The sequence below is a fragment of the Pezoporus wallicus genome, unplaced genomic scaffold (genome assembly GCF_028554395.1).
Source record: "Pezoporus wallicus isolate ANWC-B61680 ecotype Strahan unplaced genomic scaffold, APGP_CSIRO_Pwel_v1 contig_5485, whole genome shotgun sequence".
Lineage (NCBI taxonomy): Eukaryota > Metazoa > Chordata > Aves > Psittaciformes > Psittacidae > Pezoporus > Pezoporus wallicus.
The window spans coordinates 2029987-2047500 of NW_026641550.1; positions in this window are offsets into that span (position 1 = coordinate 2029987).

Genomic DNA, 17514 nt, shown 5'->3' on the forward strand with positions numbered 1-17514 from the left:
AAACATATATGTTATAGGAATGAGGGTTACCAGATTATAATGTCTTTTTAAGTTTCTCTTCCACACAGTGCCAAGTACCAAGTCTTAACTTTCTTTTGCCCAAGTCAGATGTGCAGTCACTACAACAAAAACATCTAACCAGATGTGGCAGGGAGAAGATAACTGTAACCCACAACCTGTAGTACGGCTTTTCTTTTGGTTATACTTACTTATGTGACTGAATATCACAGGCATGTGAAACACAAGGCCAGAAAATAGAGATTGATAAAAATGACATAAATTAAAAAAAGCAGAGGGAGCAACAAGAACAATTTAAAAAGTATACTTAAATTATTTGAAGCTATTCTGAAAAAAAAAAATACAGCTTTGGTTGATAAAGAGCTTTTAACAATATAATTTACTTTTTAAAAAGCCAGTTCTAAACCAGAAACAAGGTATAAATAGGACTGATGGAGAAAAGAATAAATCACAGGAGAAAAATACGCTAACAAAATAAACAAAGGTTTATGAAACTTAACTCACACCAGCTTTTGGGTACATGAAAGGAAGCTGTCTGTGAGATACTACAGGAATTTTCCTGGTTTGCAGTATTTGTATGATCTTCATGAAACACAATGTGGTGATTAGTATTATTATAGCAACAGTAGTAATAGTAATGACAATATTAACAGCAGTAATAGTAATAACAAAGAAAATGGGAAAATCCAAATAGAGACAAATGGAACATATTAATAAGGATACTTTAGCCTAAGAAGCAAAACAGCTCTTTAAAGGAATGAAATGGTGCATCTTCATTTTGGATTAGTCCACAGCTAAGGAATCACTGACCTGTGAGCAGTCTGAATCTGGATTCCAGCTAGAAGCAGAGAGTTCAGGGTACTTCTGCTCTTTGCTACAGGCATACATACAGAATTCACAACATCGCATGCATCTGGCACTTGCAAAGAAAGCTTGAGCAGAAAGGCAGCATGCAAGCTGATTTGTGACATTACTTGTCATATCTCAAAGCAGAGAGAAAGCCACGAAATAAAGAGAATTTAATCTCCTGTTAATCATGAAAGTTGATATTGTTACTGGCATGTTTCTTGCATGAAGGGAACAATATTCTATAAATTAAAGGAGTTACAGCACAATGGCGTAGCTCCAAACTTTTTTTCAGTTACTGGATCATTGACTTACATTTCATATACAGAACAGCATCCCAGCAAACATCCCAGCATCTATATTACGGTGAAAGTAAAGATTTTTTTTTTCTCTTAATATTTTATTTCCCTTAATTTTTGTTGTTTTTTTTTTTCATTTTTCTTTCTTTTTTCCCCTAAGAAAGCTGTTGAAACTTCATAGACATGTCTCTTATCTACCTCTACACTTGGTGTGTGTACATATATTTAGTATAGTCGCAAGTAGGCACACAATAACAATAGAATAACACTAAGAAAGAGCTAAAAATTACTGATCTTCCCCAGATCTGTCATTCGGGGCAGCTGAAATTTCCCATTAAGTTGAAGATAGCATCATCTGAGCAAAGATACTATGACAGAAATAATTCAGGTTAACATTATTTTGATTCACTAGGTAAAGCCTGTGTCATTTACAAAGACTTTTTGCACATTTAAAAAAATACTTTCAGGGTTTACAGGTAAAATGAAGGGCTTTATTGATTTTTCAGCAGAATGAAGCTACTGTACTTATTTTAAAGATCAATTTTATCACCTGAGCTCAGGCATACTAGACTTCAAACAAAGAAAGAGGACAATCCTTCATAATCTCCTCCATGACCCTAAACCCTTCTCTGCCAAAAAAGTAAGCTATCTGATTACAAATTGCGCTACTTCTATTGCCCAAGGCAGTTGTTAATTTTTGCCATGGGTCAGACAGGATAGAGCCCTAAAGAACCAAGAGCTTCTTAATTGCGTGGTGTACCACTAGCTGTTGCCACATCTCAGAGGAATTATTGCACCTTACAGATAATGCCCTTTTCCCCTGCAAGCCATGAAATAGGTTCTCCCTACATCGATGTATTAATTAGATTTCAAGACTGTTTCAAAAATTATGGCTGAAGCTGCAGTTCAGATTTTTCAGAAATTATTAGAAAGATTGTCTGTTGAGGGTTTGTTTGTTTGGTTTGTTTTTTTTTTTTCAATTGAGAAAGAGGAGGAACTAACCTTGAGGAGCCTCTTTCCTTTTTTTTTTTTTTTAAAGGTAAGGTGGGGGAAGAAGCCCAACCTGTAAACCTTGTCACATTAAAAGAATATATAAGTTTTGATAGAATTCCAGGTTAAGTTTGTCAATTCTGATGTTGTAAAAAGTGAATGAATTGGCACGACCTGTAGAAATCTCAGGAAACGTTTGAAATTTCTTTAACTGGCTGTATATCAAGCATACAGTGAAAAAAAGGAAATAGAAGGAAAGTAGAAAAGAAGGGCAAAAGGCGAAATGGTTTGTGTCCATTTAAGAAAAAATCAATAATAGCATAAAATTGATTTAGTGCTTGTCATAAAACATAAGTAAGTGCTGGAAAATAGAGAAAATCGAGTCTCAATTTAATCTGCACAAAAGCCACACTGTACTGATGAAGTGATCTGAGGAGAGAGCTACATAAAACCTAAAGACAGATACTTAATTGTCATATTAAAGACTCTCTTTTCTGCCTGCTGGAGTCGAGGGGTAGGACTCATTAATCATGTGGATAAGGGGCATTGAAATCAAATCTCAATTAAAATCTGTTCAATAATGTCTCTAATATGTTTTTCAAGCATTAATTTTTTCCCATCGATTCTACACCCCATAAATCAGATATGTTGCAGTGCATGTAATAGTTTGTGGAGGAGAGGATTATGGTTTTATGAAGTTAATGCAGCAGAACCATTTAATTTACGCAGGCTAAAGTTTTATGTCTGTTCATCATTTCTGTTGTTTTCTGTGGGTAAAAATTCTTTGGGATATAAACCTAAAACATTTTTTTTCCTTTTCCTCTAAGTGTATGTGTGTGTCTGTGTACAAACATACACAAAATATCAGTGCATACCTATGACTTGGCTTACATGGCCCTATTTGCAAAGATGGTTGCTGAAGCAGATATACTTTTTTATTTTGTTAAAGACTTTTCAGGAAAGAAGACAACCATTTTTTGTACTATTGCACTAATTCCTGGTGAAATGCAGGCAATAGCATGGATATTAGCAAATCAACTTTTGGCTTTTCTGTGAATCAAAGATGCCTGCAAGCTGTGAGCATAAGTTTTGTATGAGGTGTATAATTAGTTTGTGACCAGTTTAGGATGGGAAAAGTCTTAGTCTTTTTACACTTGGAGAAGTGTTAACCCTGGCTAAATTCTCATTTCAGCAACTGTATTTTTCACACCCATTTCCTGACAGGCACAATTGGCTATATCCTCCTTCTTCTCCCGGCATAAGGTCTTGTGTGGGTGTTGGTGTATACTGTTTCAAAGGTGCCAAGTTCTGCCTGAGAGTCAGCTGCACTTTTCTGGTTGGGTGAGTATTATTTCATGACCAAATCTACTCTTACTGAAGGAAAATTCAAAATTCATTTCAGGGTTGCAATATTTAGGCCACAGTTAATAAATCAGTTTGGGACTGCTGGACATGTAGGCAGTACGATATATTTTCTTCTTAAATAAATGTGGGATGCAACTTCTCATCTTTTTAAATACTTTTGGTTCTTGGGTTTTGGAACTAGATGATCTTAAGGTGCTTTCCAGACCTAGCCATTCTGTGATTCTATGGTGAGTAACTTATTCTAGCTAACTGAGGCTGGCTGAAAGGTGCAAAAGAGCTAAGACAGCTAAATTCCTCATATCTGGAGGTTGGTTTTGCTGAGCCTATGCCCAGAACTAGCGAAGCTATGAGCGCTGGTGAGGACTAATAGGTGTCACAAGGGAGTAAATGTCCTTTGGCCTTACCAGGCCTTTGCTTGTCTTAGCAGGGACAGTGAGAGGGACAGTTACCACAGTCCTAAATTCCTTTCTTCAGGCTACAGTTCCCCTGGGTGAACAAATGCTGATCAAAAAACATTAAGTGAATGTTCATAATTTTATCAGACATGGTCATATTTAGTGTATTTATAAATTCTTTTATTTTACCTTTTCAAGTATGCCTTTAATTGCAAACATTGCACTAATGATGACTGTGAATTTAATTCCATTCATCACAAGCCCTGCTTCTGAATTGTCAAACAGTTGCTGGCAAAAAAAATCCTGCCAGTTTCAGTGAATTTTGGCTCGAGACTGTCAGTTCAGAATAGTTAAATTGTATGGTGAATATTTGGTGCAAAGTAATTCACTGTAAGGGAAAAGTGGTGTTAAACTATGTGCCTCCAACATTCTGAGTCAGGACCTCTGGATTACTTACAGAGGTGCCATGAAGAGAAGTATTAGCTATAGAGTTACCATGTAGCCCAAAATATTCAGGGAATTGCATTCTAGTAACATTACTGTCTCCTGTTGCTTCTTCCTGTCCAAAACCAATCCTGCTGTGATGAGACACAAAGCCATATAAAGCCTGTCTGCTGTCTCATACCCATTCGGGATCTCCCTTCATATATAATAGTTAATAACTCAAGAGTCAATTCATAGTTAATGGCCCAGGAGCAATAGTGCAGGCAGTGTTGGAAGCTATGGGGAATACACTGTTTAAAAATTAAAACAGAATTTGATTTTTCTAAAAAACTGTGTCTTCTCTGTGGTAGTGTGGTTACACAAACAAAGGAAACACACTAGTGGTGAAAGATGAAGTAAAAAATAATGAGAAAGAAAATTAAATCCTAATAATAAATTTCAAATATAATAAAAAACTAAGTCCTAAATTAGACAGTAGTTAGGCACACTGTTTTAACTGTAGAAGACTGTACATGAGATGTAAGTATTGCTACTGTTAAATACATTTTTATTATTTTTACCAAATCAGTATATTAAATAGGAAAAGGAGATAGAAAACTCATTTACATTACAGGTTTAAGTTTCACCAGCGTAGCTGTGTCAGGAAAGAGTATGAAATCTTGATGAAGATTTCACAGCAAAACAAATTAATTGACACAGTTCCACTAGGGAAAATTCCTGCAGTTGATACTACCTATGTCACCCCCTCAAGTTTTCATAACTACAGAACAACTTTACAGGCAAATACTTCTTGTTGTAGACACAACTATAATTAAAAAATATTTGCATTTTAGAGAGAATATACTTTGGTGTTTCCTTCTTATCATTTATAGTAACAGAAGACCAAAATGTTGAGTTTCAAAAGTGCTTTGTATATCTAATAAAGGATATATTTTAACATGTTACAGAATTAGCTGGTGGAACTCATTGCCACAAAATGACAATGAATTGAAAAGGCTAAAAAGAAGACTGTAGATTTATCTCAATCATAAAAAGCTTCCACAGTTGCATCAGGTAGAATAAAACATTTTTAAAGTGGATATAAACCCTCGTGCTTCAGGTCACAAACAACGGAGAAGATTTAGAAATACACCTACAGCCTGTGAGCAGATTAGTCTGCTGAGGTATGCCATACTTTTTCCAGAAAAGTCAAATGCTGGCCATACTCTGGGTACTATCTTGTCTTGTGCACCACAGTCCTATGGCTTATCTGTATGGATGCTTGAAACTTTTAGTTACCCTCACAGTTCAGGCAGTCTCCCAAGTTTTTGCCTGCCAAAATTTTTGGACTAATCCTTCCAGTGGTTAATCCACTAAAAGACATCTTTTCCAAGTTGACACCCTGTATTATCAGCTTTTGTTTGCTCCATGCAGCTTAACTGGTAAAGCTACTTCTTGAGACTTCATCTGGGCTGCTGAATGTGATGAAAATGGTACGATTGGTCTGCAGGCCACAGTTCTCCTGAGTGTAGAATGTCTTTCTGACAGCTGCCTCAGTACTGTTTTTAACATTAGTAGAATAGAAGTAAGAAGTAAAAAGGTATTTTCCCCATAATTTAAAGAACAGAAAAAAACCAAGTGTTCAAAGATGGACTAATCAAAACCATATTATATCTTAACATATCTTAGTATTATACATTGTGCCTTAATTCAGTTCTAACATACTCTGTTTCCTCCAATTAAAAGGGAATCCTACATAGCTGGGAAGATTAGTATAGGTTGGACCACAACTCAGGTTCCAGGACACTCTCAGTTGCTCTCTGAAATTACATTCAGACCTATAACTTTGCCCTGGTAATTTCCAGCAATTCTAGAACTCAATTCTTAATTAAGGTGTCCAACTTCAGCACTTTTGCCAAAATATTAGTGACTGTCCCCTGCTAATTTTAGAAATATTTTGAAGCCCCTGGGGCACAGCTATGTGAAACTGTCTCTTGCTAGACAGTAAAAAAAAAGAAAAATCAGTAATGAATAGCACACTACTTAAGTAAATTCATTGTTTATCCATTCTTTCAACTGGCAGGCAGGGATCAAACCCCAGTATCTAACTCTTTATACTTTAAAAATACAGTCCCTGCAAACACATAAGTGGATTCTGTACTAAGGAGTACAATGGATGTAGAGTGTTCCTGATTTTTCATTGAAATTAAACTATAATCACACATTTTGGGGAAGTGAATTTGGGATAAATGATTCCTAATCTGGTTTTGAAGGACACGATGACAATAGGATAGCTTTTTCTATTATCACATTACAAGTTCCAGAGAACACATTACATATTATTAAATAGAAACTATAGTTTATATGTCAATGCACAAAATAGATAAGGATAGTTCCTCTGTTATGTGTTTCACTATTTCTTCTTATACCTTAGTCCTTTTATGTTTCTTGCATCTGACATTTTCAAGAGGAAACAGAAAATTTTCTGAAAGATCAGCATTTTGTGAGGAATGAGGGTGTTGTTTAAGGTGTACAAGCTGCTGGATCAGGTATGTGGCTGGTAGAAGGTGGCAGAAGCAGGAATGGCAATAGATGGAAACAAGGACAGTGTTACACCAAGCATACTCTAATCAAGCTAGAAACTGAGGAGAAAATAAGAAGCTTATGCCACACCAATCTTACTTCTCTGTCCCAGCAGTGACCTTAGGGCTTCTCAGCTGTGATGTGGTTCGTTTGGTTATTCCTTGCTTCCCAGGCAGCACTGCATGTCTGGTGGGAGTGGCTGAACTCAGTCTCCTGATAATTAGAGATGAAAGCAGAAAGGTCTGAAGGGCTTTTAGCAGCCACAAGCTCCCCCTGCACCACCCCCCCCCCAATCAGCCCAGTTTCTTCCCCCTCCTCTGAACAGGAATTTCTTCAGCACTGTGCCTGGCTGTCTATCCAGCAGTTCTTTGGTGACAAATCTTAGGATGTGCTCCAGCTTTAATCACCAGTCCCCTTAGAGTGAAAGAGAAAGATGAGAGAACTGCTGGTCACAGTATCTGAAGCAGAAAGGCAGGGTAGTGCTACAGGTGCTTTCCAACAACAGGTCTCTATCCCTGTTTTACTAAGGTTTGAGAAGGCTCAAAGACTTACCAAAGGTTTCCTAGCAGTAACCTTGGCAATGTCAAGAATAGCACCCCTGTGCCCAAAATGGACATGTCACTGGCCACATCCCTTCTTTTTCATAGAAAAAAAGCAGCTTAACCACCAAGTCATAGCTCTGCTGTTACTATGTCCTACTTTTTAGCTGCCCTTGTAATTTGTGCTGCCTCTTTTGATTTCCAACCAGGGAAATGTTTAAACTGAGTAATACACAGACAGTGGGAATAAGGAGAAAGGACTCTTGAAAATGTGTGTTATTAGTTGCTTTATTTCAAAGAAAAAACATTTACTTTTTGGAAACATCATTATAAAACACTGATGAGAGAAGGATCTCTCTCTTTGGTGGTGACAGAAAAGCGGGCTGTACTTCACTAGAGATGCCAGTTTCTTTTTGATTCATAGTTTTGCTGTTCAAAATAAAGATTGTGGCCTTTAAATTTGTTTCCATTAGAACAGTCCTAGAATTAGGAAGTGTAATAATACATTCTATCCCTAAAAGGACTTTCAGCTTTCCAGTAGAGTTGTCACACTTTCTGTCTCTGAACACAAGGTCTTCCATTTCCTTCAATGATCTGTACAGTTGGAATACTTAAACATGTCAGAATTAAGCACCCTTTCTATCAGTGTGAGAGCTATTCCCCACACACCCATACATGGAATAGTGCTTGATGCTGTCAAAATGGAGCAGTCTTTTTAAATACAGAGACACCCTAGATTGTCCCATGAACCCAGGCAGAAAGAGTCACAAGTCTGGACTTCTGAAACTGGCACTGCTAATATGCAGTACAAAAGAAAGAAAAAAGAAAAAAAAAAGGAAAAAGAGAAAAAGAGAAAAGTGAGTATTGCTTCCCTTCAACAAAATCTCACTGGCATTCACTGCAGTGAAACCAATCACAATGGAATCATTTTATATGTGTGTGACTCAAATATAGTTCCCCAAGCCACTGTTCTAAATTAACAGCAGTTAAGCACCCAGTGATAGAGACTTAAAATACATCGTTACCCAGTGGACTCCCCTATAGTCACAACACATTACTCAGGAGGTGCAGAGAGTTCTTTCCATAGGAGCTGCGGCAGAGTTTCTGCATTTAGTTGTGTTTAGGTTATGAAGAAATAGCCATTTTGTATGTAATGATCTTTTTTACAACACCACCTCAATACCAGTGGATTGCAATATCATAGATCTCTCTTTAACCTGACTTTAAAACTTTTGATGAATATATTGTTTAAGATTTTTCACCGTAAGTCACAGAAGCATTAATTAAATGCAAACTGATTCCTTCAAATCTTTCCTGTGACAATGCAGGCATGAATGGAACACATTTGAGAGCTCACACAGCTCTAGTTTTCATGCAAAAGACTCAAGTCCCATGAGTGAGCCAATTACAAATTATAGTGTAGGTGAACTCATTCTTTTCCATACACTGGAGCTGATTCTATGTCATTAATGCTGATACCTTAGAGTGGAAGAAAAGACTTTTCATATCTCATTAACATTACAGAGGAGAAATTAAATTAATTCTATGATAGATGAGAGCTATGTGTATGGAACTAGTTCAGTTGCCTACATTTAGTAAGTCTTTACAGAAAGCCGAATGCATATCCACTACCAAAAGGCTTGCTAATCCTCTGTGGTGTCTTGCACTGACCTCATTGGCACGGACTCATAATTGGCTGAGGTTCCACCACTGTTAGGCTTAAATCAGCTAGTGTGAAATTTTAGCTGAGTGTTAACTGTGCCAAAATCCATCTTTAGAGCTCTCAACCTTTCACCACCCAAATGCTGAACAGTGGCACTGGAACGGCAGAGTGTGGCTTGTGTTCTATCTAAACTTAGGTTTAGATCTATCTAAAAGGGTCATAATTTACAGGAAACATACTGTGGAGGGAACATTTAGTCTCTCATATCTGTTTACAGTTGCACGTGCAGTAAAAAAGTCACCTAATCTTGGCTGGATGATGTTCAGACATAGAAAATTCATATTTTTTCTTTAAAACCTACATGTCATCAAACTTGGAAGCTGGCCATATCTGTCCTTGATACATTTGGTGTAGAAAACTATATAGTGGTATCTAAATCCAACTGCCACAAACACATTTATCTGCTGCTACTCCCCTTTTACAGGCACACAGGCACACGTGTAAATAAACTTATGTATATGGCTCATGAGCCAGAAGCAGTAAAGCAAATACCATTCAATACTGATGACGTAGCGATACTCAGAGTTCCTCTTGGCCACCACATCCATTTCCTCTTTTTTTTTAATTGTTTGGTTTTGGTGTTTTTTTTTTTGGTGGAGTTTTTTTTGTTTGGTTTTTTTTTTTGTGGTTTTGATTTTTTGTTTGTTTCGTTTTTGTGGGTTTTTTTTATTGTTGGTTTCTTGTTTGGGGATTTTTATTATTTTTTTAATTGTTATTTCTTTAATTCATTCTGGCTGCTAATGCAAAGCCTTCTGTAACAGGAGTGAACCCAAGTCTGTTCCAGACTACATGCAATTCCAAAGTCTGATGAGTCTAGAAGCCTGCAGTTGTGATTCAGGTGAACTGCAAATATCTTTTTCTTCACCATACTTGTCCCCTATATCAGCATGTTGTGACACAGGGGGCAAAAGACTAGAAAAAATACTTGTTATCAAGGACAGGAATAAAAAGCTACATAGATTTAAATTATAGATATTTTGTGTTGGCGCTCTAAGAAGAAATTTTATAACTTTGCCTCGTTAAAAACCTGTTCATCATATAGTGTCTCAGTAAAAAATAGATATTTCGTGCATGATTCCCTCAAGAGTCCATATCATAAATACATCTTGCTTACAACACTTATTAGGGTGTACTTACTGAAGACTGAGTTTGCGTACTTACTGAAGAGCAATATCTGAGTTCAGGATGTCTACAATGAAGCCTTCATAAAATAATTAAAATTATGTGGTTTAATTATATTTTTCCTCTTCCTTTTTCCAAACTAGTTTCTTTTATTTCTGGAAATGTTAAAAACTGCAACCTCCCAAAACCAGAATGCCACCATATTGTGAGATTGTTTCAGTCAGTAATGGGATTATTAATCTTCTTTTGTAGGCATTATTGATAATCTTTCTGAAAATACAACACTCTATTATTAGTTATTACTAGCCTTCTGACTTGCCTTACTAGAAACTTCCTCCTGCTCAAAGCAATCACACAAACTGTGACTGGGCAAAACTCGGAGGGGGACACTCTAGAGCAGGATAAGGGTGGGAAGGAAATATGTGACTTGGAAGAGAGAGGGCCAGAGCATCTTAAAAAGAAAATTAAAAAAAATATTATTAGTAGTAAAAATTAGTATTTATAATTCAGAAATGTGCTAAAGCATGTAAGGGCCTCTTTTATCTGCTCCTAAAGTGAATTTATGCCTAAATATCTTTGTGGATCTGACCTGTAGCCTGCAGTCCTAAACAAGAGTGATCACTATTGCAAAAGCAACCACAAACTGATGGTGTGAGTAAAACTGCCCACTGTTTCTGTAAGTAAAAGTGGTGTCTCTGAGGACACCAACAGGTTTTAATGGCCCTGACCATCCTCAGCTGGGACATCCACCCATGGCTTCCACCCGTGGGTCCAGGAGCTCCAGTATACTAATGCTTTTTAACTCCATCTCTATAATTATCTTTGCAAAGACACTGGAACATCTTGGTATGAATAGCATTCAGTGTGAGTAATATTTTGATAGTTGATAGTTTAACAAACATATGCACATGTAGATTTACATCCATATCAGTTATAAGTACATGCAGATATTAAACGTACATATTTGCATCGACATTTTCCCAGTATTATGTGAAACATGAACAATAGATATTTTGCAAGTTCTTTGAAGATGAAAGTACCTTATAAATTTGCACTATTGTGCTGTTACACTACAGTAATTTTTTTTGTTTGTTCATTTTGCCATTGTTCTTCTGTATCTGTTCTTAAGTGAGAGCATTCAGTGACTACAATGTGTCTCAGGTATGGTCTGTTATTATTGAGCACTTGTGAAAAGGTGTCCTAATGTCCAAAGTTGAACATGTTGGAAACCATTATAAATATATACATATTAGAATTGCTGTCTGTCGAGTAAAAAGCTTTCTAGGCTCTTTAGTTTTGGATATGCCCCTTGAGCAGCTGATGCTTGAGAAAATGCAATGGATCTATTTCTTTCCAACTTGTGTGGATGTCAGAGTTCAGCTAAAAACAGCAGAAGCAGAGCTAAGAAATTCTATATAAATCCTCACTGGGCTGTCTGTTCCAAGTAGAAGACATACTTTTATTTTTGTTTTGTTTTATGCCGCAGGAATGCTTTAAAAAATAATATCTTACAATTTGTAAAAAAAAAAAAAACCAACAAAAACCCTAAATCAGTCTCCACAAAGCAAACTGTAAATGATTGTTTTCCAGAACTTCATCCTTTTATAATGGTTCTTTTTTGCAGGACTCAGCTCTGCTAAGCTCCCTGCTACAGTATCTCAGCTTGTTCTATTTGACGGCTGTTCCCCTGTCATCACTCATTTTCAGTGGGCAAGGGGGAGCAATTGCTGGGCATCAAATCATCATCAAGTAAACCAGCCTTGACACTAGTTAAAAAGGGAGATGGATGGTCAGTTGGCTTCTACAGAAAATATTCACCTAAGTATCCTAGCAAGATCCCTTGATACCAGGCTAGTGCTTTTCTTTCTTTCCTTTTTCTTTTTCTTTTTTTTTTTTTTTTTTCTAAAGGGAGCAGAACAATCACCCATATTTCTTCTGGGTCATCATTTGATGGCAGGTTTTCTCAGGGGAGGAGCACAGAGGTTAGGTGAGTAGGCTCTGCATTCAACAATTAAACAGCAGAAATACAGTCGGTGAAGGAAACACCTTCCTTGCACTTGCTTCCCTTGCCTATAATGGGCAATGGAAACCTCCCCACAATTGTGTAACTTCAGGAATGCCAAATACATGACAGTGTACTGTCCGTCACTCATCTGTCAGTTACCTCCCTTTCCCATAACTGGCTTTAAACGTATCTTTAAATTCAAACAAAAACATTCACAAATAGCCTGAAAATTAAAATCAAGTACAGAGACCATTTCCAGTTAAATAATAATGTTCTGGGCTGCTGTGGTTCTTTACATGATCTAGGAGCACTGGGCTCTGCTCCTCAGAGTAACTTGAAAGTAAGGAAATCACTAAGTTATGGACTTGCTACAGATTCTCAGTGATTTTGGCACTTACACGGAAAGTAGCTCTGTGACAGTTGTCCCCTTTACTCATTCTAGACTTCTTGGATGCTGTGGGCTTTGTTAACAGAAAAAGTGGCTATATCTGAAAGTGACTTATATGATTAAGGCCTAAATTACCAGTAAAACCACCCAAATGACTGTATCACTAAGCTTGGAGGAATTTTTTTTTTTTTTTTTTTTTTTTTTTTTTTTTTTTTGCTCGGAGTATCCACATATTAAAAAAAAAAGCTTTTTGGAAAGAAGCTGCCAAAAATTCTTACATTGTAGAAATACATTCAAGATGCTTTAGGAACAGCTAAATGTGCTTTTACTGCTCAGATGACCAGTTATACTGAAGGCAGTTTGTACAACTGGATCATAAAGGAGATGATGTTGGTCCTTTAGATTGTTGCAGAAAATTATAGGGAAAATAACTTCAAAATTTGCATGTTTGTAGAATGAATAAATAAATCATAAATAACAGCAACTTTCATTAAAGTTTTGAAGTAATACAAATGTCAAAGAAATAGGAAGAGGCATGCCTTAGTTATATGGCTTTTGGTTACCAAGTTTGTATTGCACATTGTACCAAACTTAGGACCACCTTTGGAGTCTTGCTGTACTTGTGCAGATAGATACAGGAGACATTGTGTCTCTAACACCGAGACAGCTCAAATGTATTTCTAAAACATGAGTCTTTTGTTAAAACTAAAATATACATATGAACACTTTGAAGTAAAATACTATTACTTTGGAGGCACTGTTGCTCCGCTCGTTGCCATTATGTTGGAAAGCCTGACACCCCCCCCCCCAAAAAAAATTTTAAATTAAAAAATATCCGAATTTTTGTCAGAATTTGTGGTTAGAGAAAAATTAACAAAAGCATTGTATATGCAATGAATATCTCTGAATAGGATTTTTGGTGCTATCACGATATTATAACTACAATACCAGAAAATCAATTTTGATAATAATTTTACAAGAGTGGTACAGAAGTTCCCAAAAGCATAACCCTTGTCAGATTTATCTGCCTGCTGAGCTCTCATTAAAGTCAATGGGAATTTGGAGACCCTCTAATGGAGGAAAATCCAGTGGAAAGCATAAATGTTCAGACAGTGCCTCGAGGTCCTTACTCCAGCAAAATTCTTATGTAAATCAGTAGAAATTTTGTCTCAGGGGGGAAAGTCAGAAAAGAGCCTCATTTTGTTTACTGTAGAGGCTGAAATATTTAAAATGCTAAACCAGCAGTAATTGTTAGTATGCTCTTACTGTAATCGTTTAAAAAAAATGTGTAGGGGTCAATCCTGCAAAATCTGACATTGCTGGGAGTTTTTGTAAGCTTAAGCAACCTCTTAGTCATCAGCAAAGGGGGAGAGCTCAGCATCCTGGTGCCTATGCCTCCTGAACACAGCATGGTCCCAGCTGAGGCAGGATGGGCAGACAAGACCAGCCACAGACAGCTTGATTGAGGAAGAGGAACAATGTAGTTGAATGTCTTCTGATTTTAAGTCACATGATGCTCATTATTACTCTTAGGGAGAAGAGGTGCTACTTTAAATTCCTTTTAGCACTATTTATTTAAAACATATTTTACTAGCATATGACCCCCATTTAAACAAGTCATATAATGTAGTGTCCCAGGAGATTTGTGGGGTTATATATTCATGGAAAATAAAAATACAGAAGAATGTTAATAATTAAGCAGCATTTAGGCTTTCAAATATTTCTTAAGCTTGCAAAACCAATTCTTTTAATTCCTATTAAGGAATTAATATATCGTATATGAGTAACATGTAATTAGTTTATTAAGCTATCATATTACTGACTAGAACTGTACCTCTGCTTACTGTTGTATAGGATGGGAGCAGTAATTTTTTTTAACATTTGTGTAAATACAAATCTAACACCAATAGGCCCTATGCACTGACTGGTGGATGCTACAAGAAGAGACATATACATTACACTAGTGTGATACTGGAATTCATGTGGCTTCCAGACGTTTTAGTCAGACTCAGGACTCAATAGTATTGAATAATTGATAAGTATGAGAAAAGCAATAAAGGTCAAGAGATTTTTCTAAAATATTTCTTTCTATTACCATAAAAGATAGATGTAAATTTGATAATTGCTAAAAATTGTTCAACCTAATCCATGCTACTTAATTAAATATTTTAAAATATTTATGCATGAGAAATAAGCTTTATTTGTCAGCTGTTTGTCCCATAGATTTGGGGGCTAAAAAAACATGCAAGCAAACAATATCTGCTTAACTGAATTAATGGGGATAATGATGTAATATTTCTGAAAGTGTTATTTCCATTCAGTTTTGTTCAGTAAGACTCCCTCCTGATATATCCTCCTCTCTGCACCAATCTTTTTTCATTTTACTTGTGTAAAAACAGATTAAAAAAAGAAGCTGAAAGCGGGCAAGAGGAGATATTTTCATAGAGCAGTATTAAATTATTGACAAGAGAAGAAATGAATACCACAGATGGAACACAGAGATTCCGAAGAGTTTTATAGAAAAATGTCTGAAATGGGAAACAAGGGACATGAGGCACTAAATGATGAAAAAATGACATCTTCCTTAAACACTGAATTGTGTGTACTTCTGGGATTTACGTTCTCTGGATTGAACTTTATCCCTCTTTCTGACAAGTAGCTTTAACAAGATTTTGTCCTACTGTCACTGAAAAATCTGTCTTGGTATTCTCTTTGGGCCTGATTCTCTTCTTACCTGCCTCAGTGTAAATCAGAGGTCAAGAAAACCAGTAGAGTTAAAATGACTTGGAGATTACAGTAAAATCTTTTTTGTGAGGTTTAATATTTTGGAGTACATATTCCAAATGGAACACTTACAGGCAGGTACAGCAATTTCTGCCCACTGAGTTAAATTATTTTTTTCTCAGGGTTTTGTTTGTTTTTTTTTTAAACCATTAAACCCCTTCAGACATCTAAGTGACTTCAGATTTACGCTGAAGTTTAATATCAAGATCTGCATGCTTTTGGTGTGTTTTGTTTGCTGTATTTTTGTATTTCTAGCAAGACATAGTTCCTCGGGGAGTACTTACCTTCCAAGCATTTTTTAACATGGGGCACCTATTACTGAATTGTTACTATAACTTGTCAAATCCTTGTCTATAGGCACTGAAGACAGGTTATATTTATATTATGGGACAGAAGAACACTTTGTCATCCTGGGTCTATGCTCTGTCCATATTCTGACCCCGTATTCCAAGAAACCTCAGCTCTGATTTTGGTCTTCCTGAGAAGGAGGATGTAGAACGTGTGGTCATAGAATGGTTTGGGTTGGAAAGGACCTTAAGGTCAATCCCCCTGCTGTGAGCAGGGACACATCACACTAGACCATGTCACACAGGAAGCCTTGAACACTGCCAGGAATGAAGCATTTATCATTACCATTTGAACAACCCATTCCAGTGCCTCAGCACCCTCACAGTAAACAACTTCTTCCTTTATATCTAACCTGAACTTCCCCTGTTTGGAAGTTAGGTTGGAAGTTTGGACCCATTACCCCCTGTCCTGTCACTACAGTCCCTAATGAAGAGTCCCTCTCCAGCATACCTGTAGGCCCTCTTCACGTACTGGAAGGCTGCTATGAGGTCTCCACGCAGCCTTCTCTTCTCCAGGCTGAACAGCCCCAACTTCCTCAGCCTGTCTTCATACGGGAGGTGCTCCAGTCCCTTGATCATCCTCGTGGCCCTCTTCTGGACTTGTTCCAACAGTTCCATGTCCTTTTTATGTTGAGGACACCAGAACTGCACACAATACTCCAAGTGCGGTATCACGAGAGCAGAGTAGAGTGGCAGGATCACCTCCTTAGACCTGCTGATCACACTTCTTTTGTTGCTGCCAGGATACAGTTGGCTTTCTGGGCTGTGAGTGCACGCTGAAACTGGCCCATGTTCAGGTTCTCATCAACCAACACCCCTAAGTCATCTCTGCTCTGAATCTCTTCTCTGCCCAACCTGTAGCTGTGCCCAGGATTGCCCTGACCCAGGTGCACGATCTTGAACTTGGTTTGGTTGAACTTCATGAGGCTGGCATTGGCCCACCTTTCAAACATGTCCAGTTCCCTCTGGATGGCATCCCTTCCCTCTAGTATATTGCCTGAACCACACAGCTTGGTGTCAGCAAACTTGCTGAGGGCACACTGAATCCCACTGTCCATGTCACTGACAAAGATGTTGGACAGGATTGGTCCCAACACCAACCCCTGAGGGACACCACTTGTTACCAGTCTCCAGTTGGACATTGAGCCATTGACCACAACGCTTTGCGTTCAGCCACACAACCAATTCTTTATCCACTGAGTGGTCCATCTATCAAATTGATGTCTCTCCAGTTTAAAGACAAGGATATTGTGCAGGACAGTGTTGAACACTTTGCACAAGTCCAGGTAGGTATTTTACATTATAATGAGATTAAGTGCACAGTGCTCCTTATCTATGCTGTGATGGTCGAGTGGATTAAAGAGAAGTGAAGGTGCCTCTATATCGCAGACACAGTGTGATTGTATTTTCAAGTGTCAAGGAGAGCAAGATGACAGAATTGATACTTTCCACTAACAGTAAATTGTGGTGGATAGTGGAGTTAGGAAGATTCATTTCCACATATAAAGAACTGGTCACCAAGGCCAGCTGGGCATGAAAGGGAGTAGCCATGCACCAGAATGCTTAAGCAGATTACTGACTCAGAGTTGCTGAAATATGCAGAGAGGAATTGCTGTAATGGCTATACTGTTCCTGGTGCCTGTACATACACTTAGATCTGAGTTGCAGTCATATTTGTACTGGAACA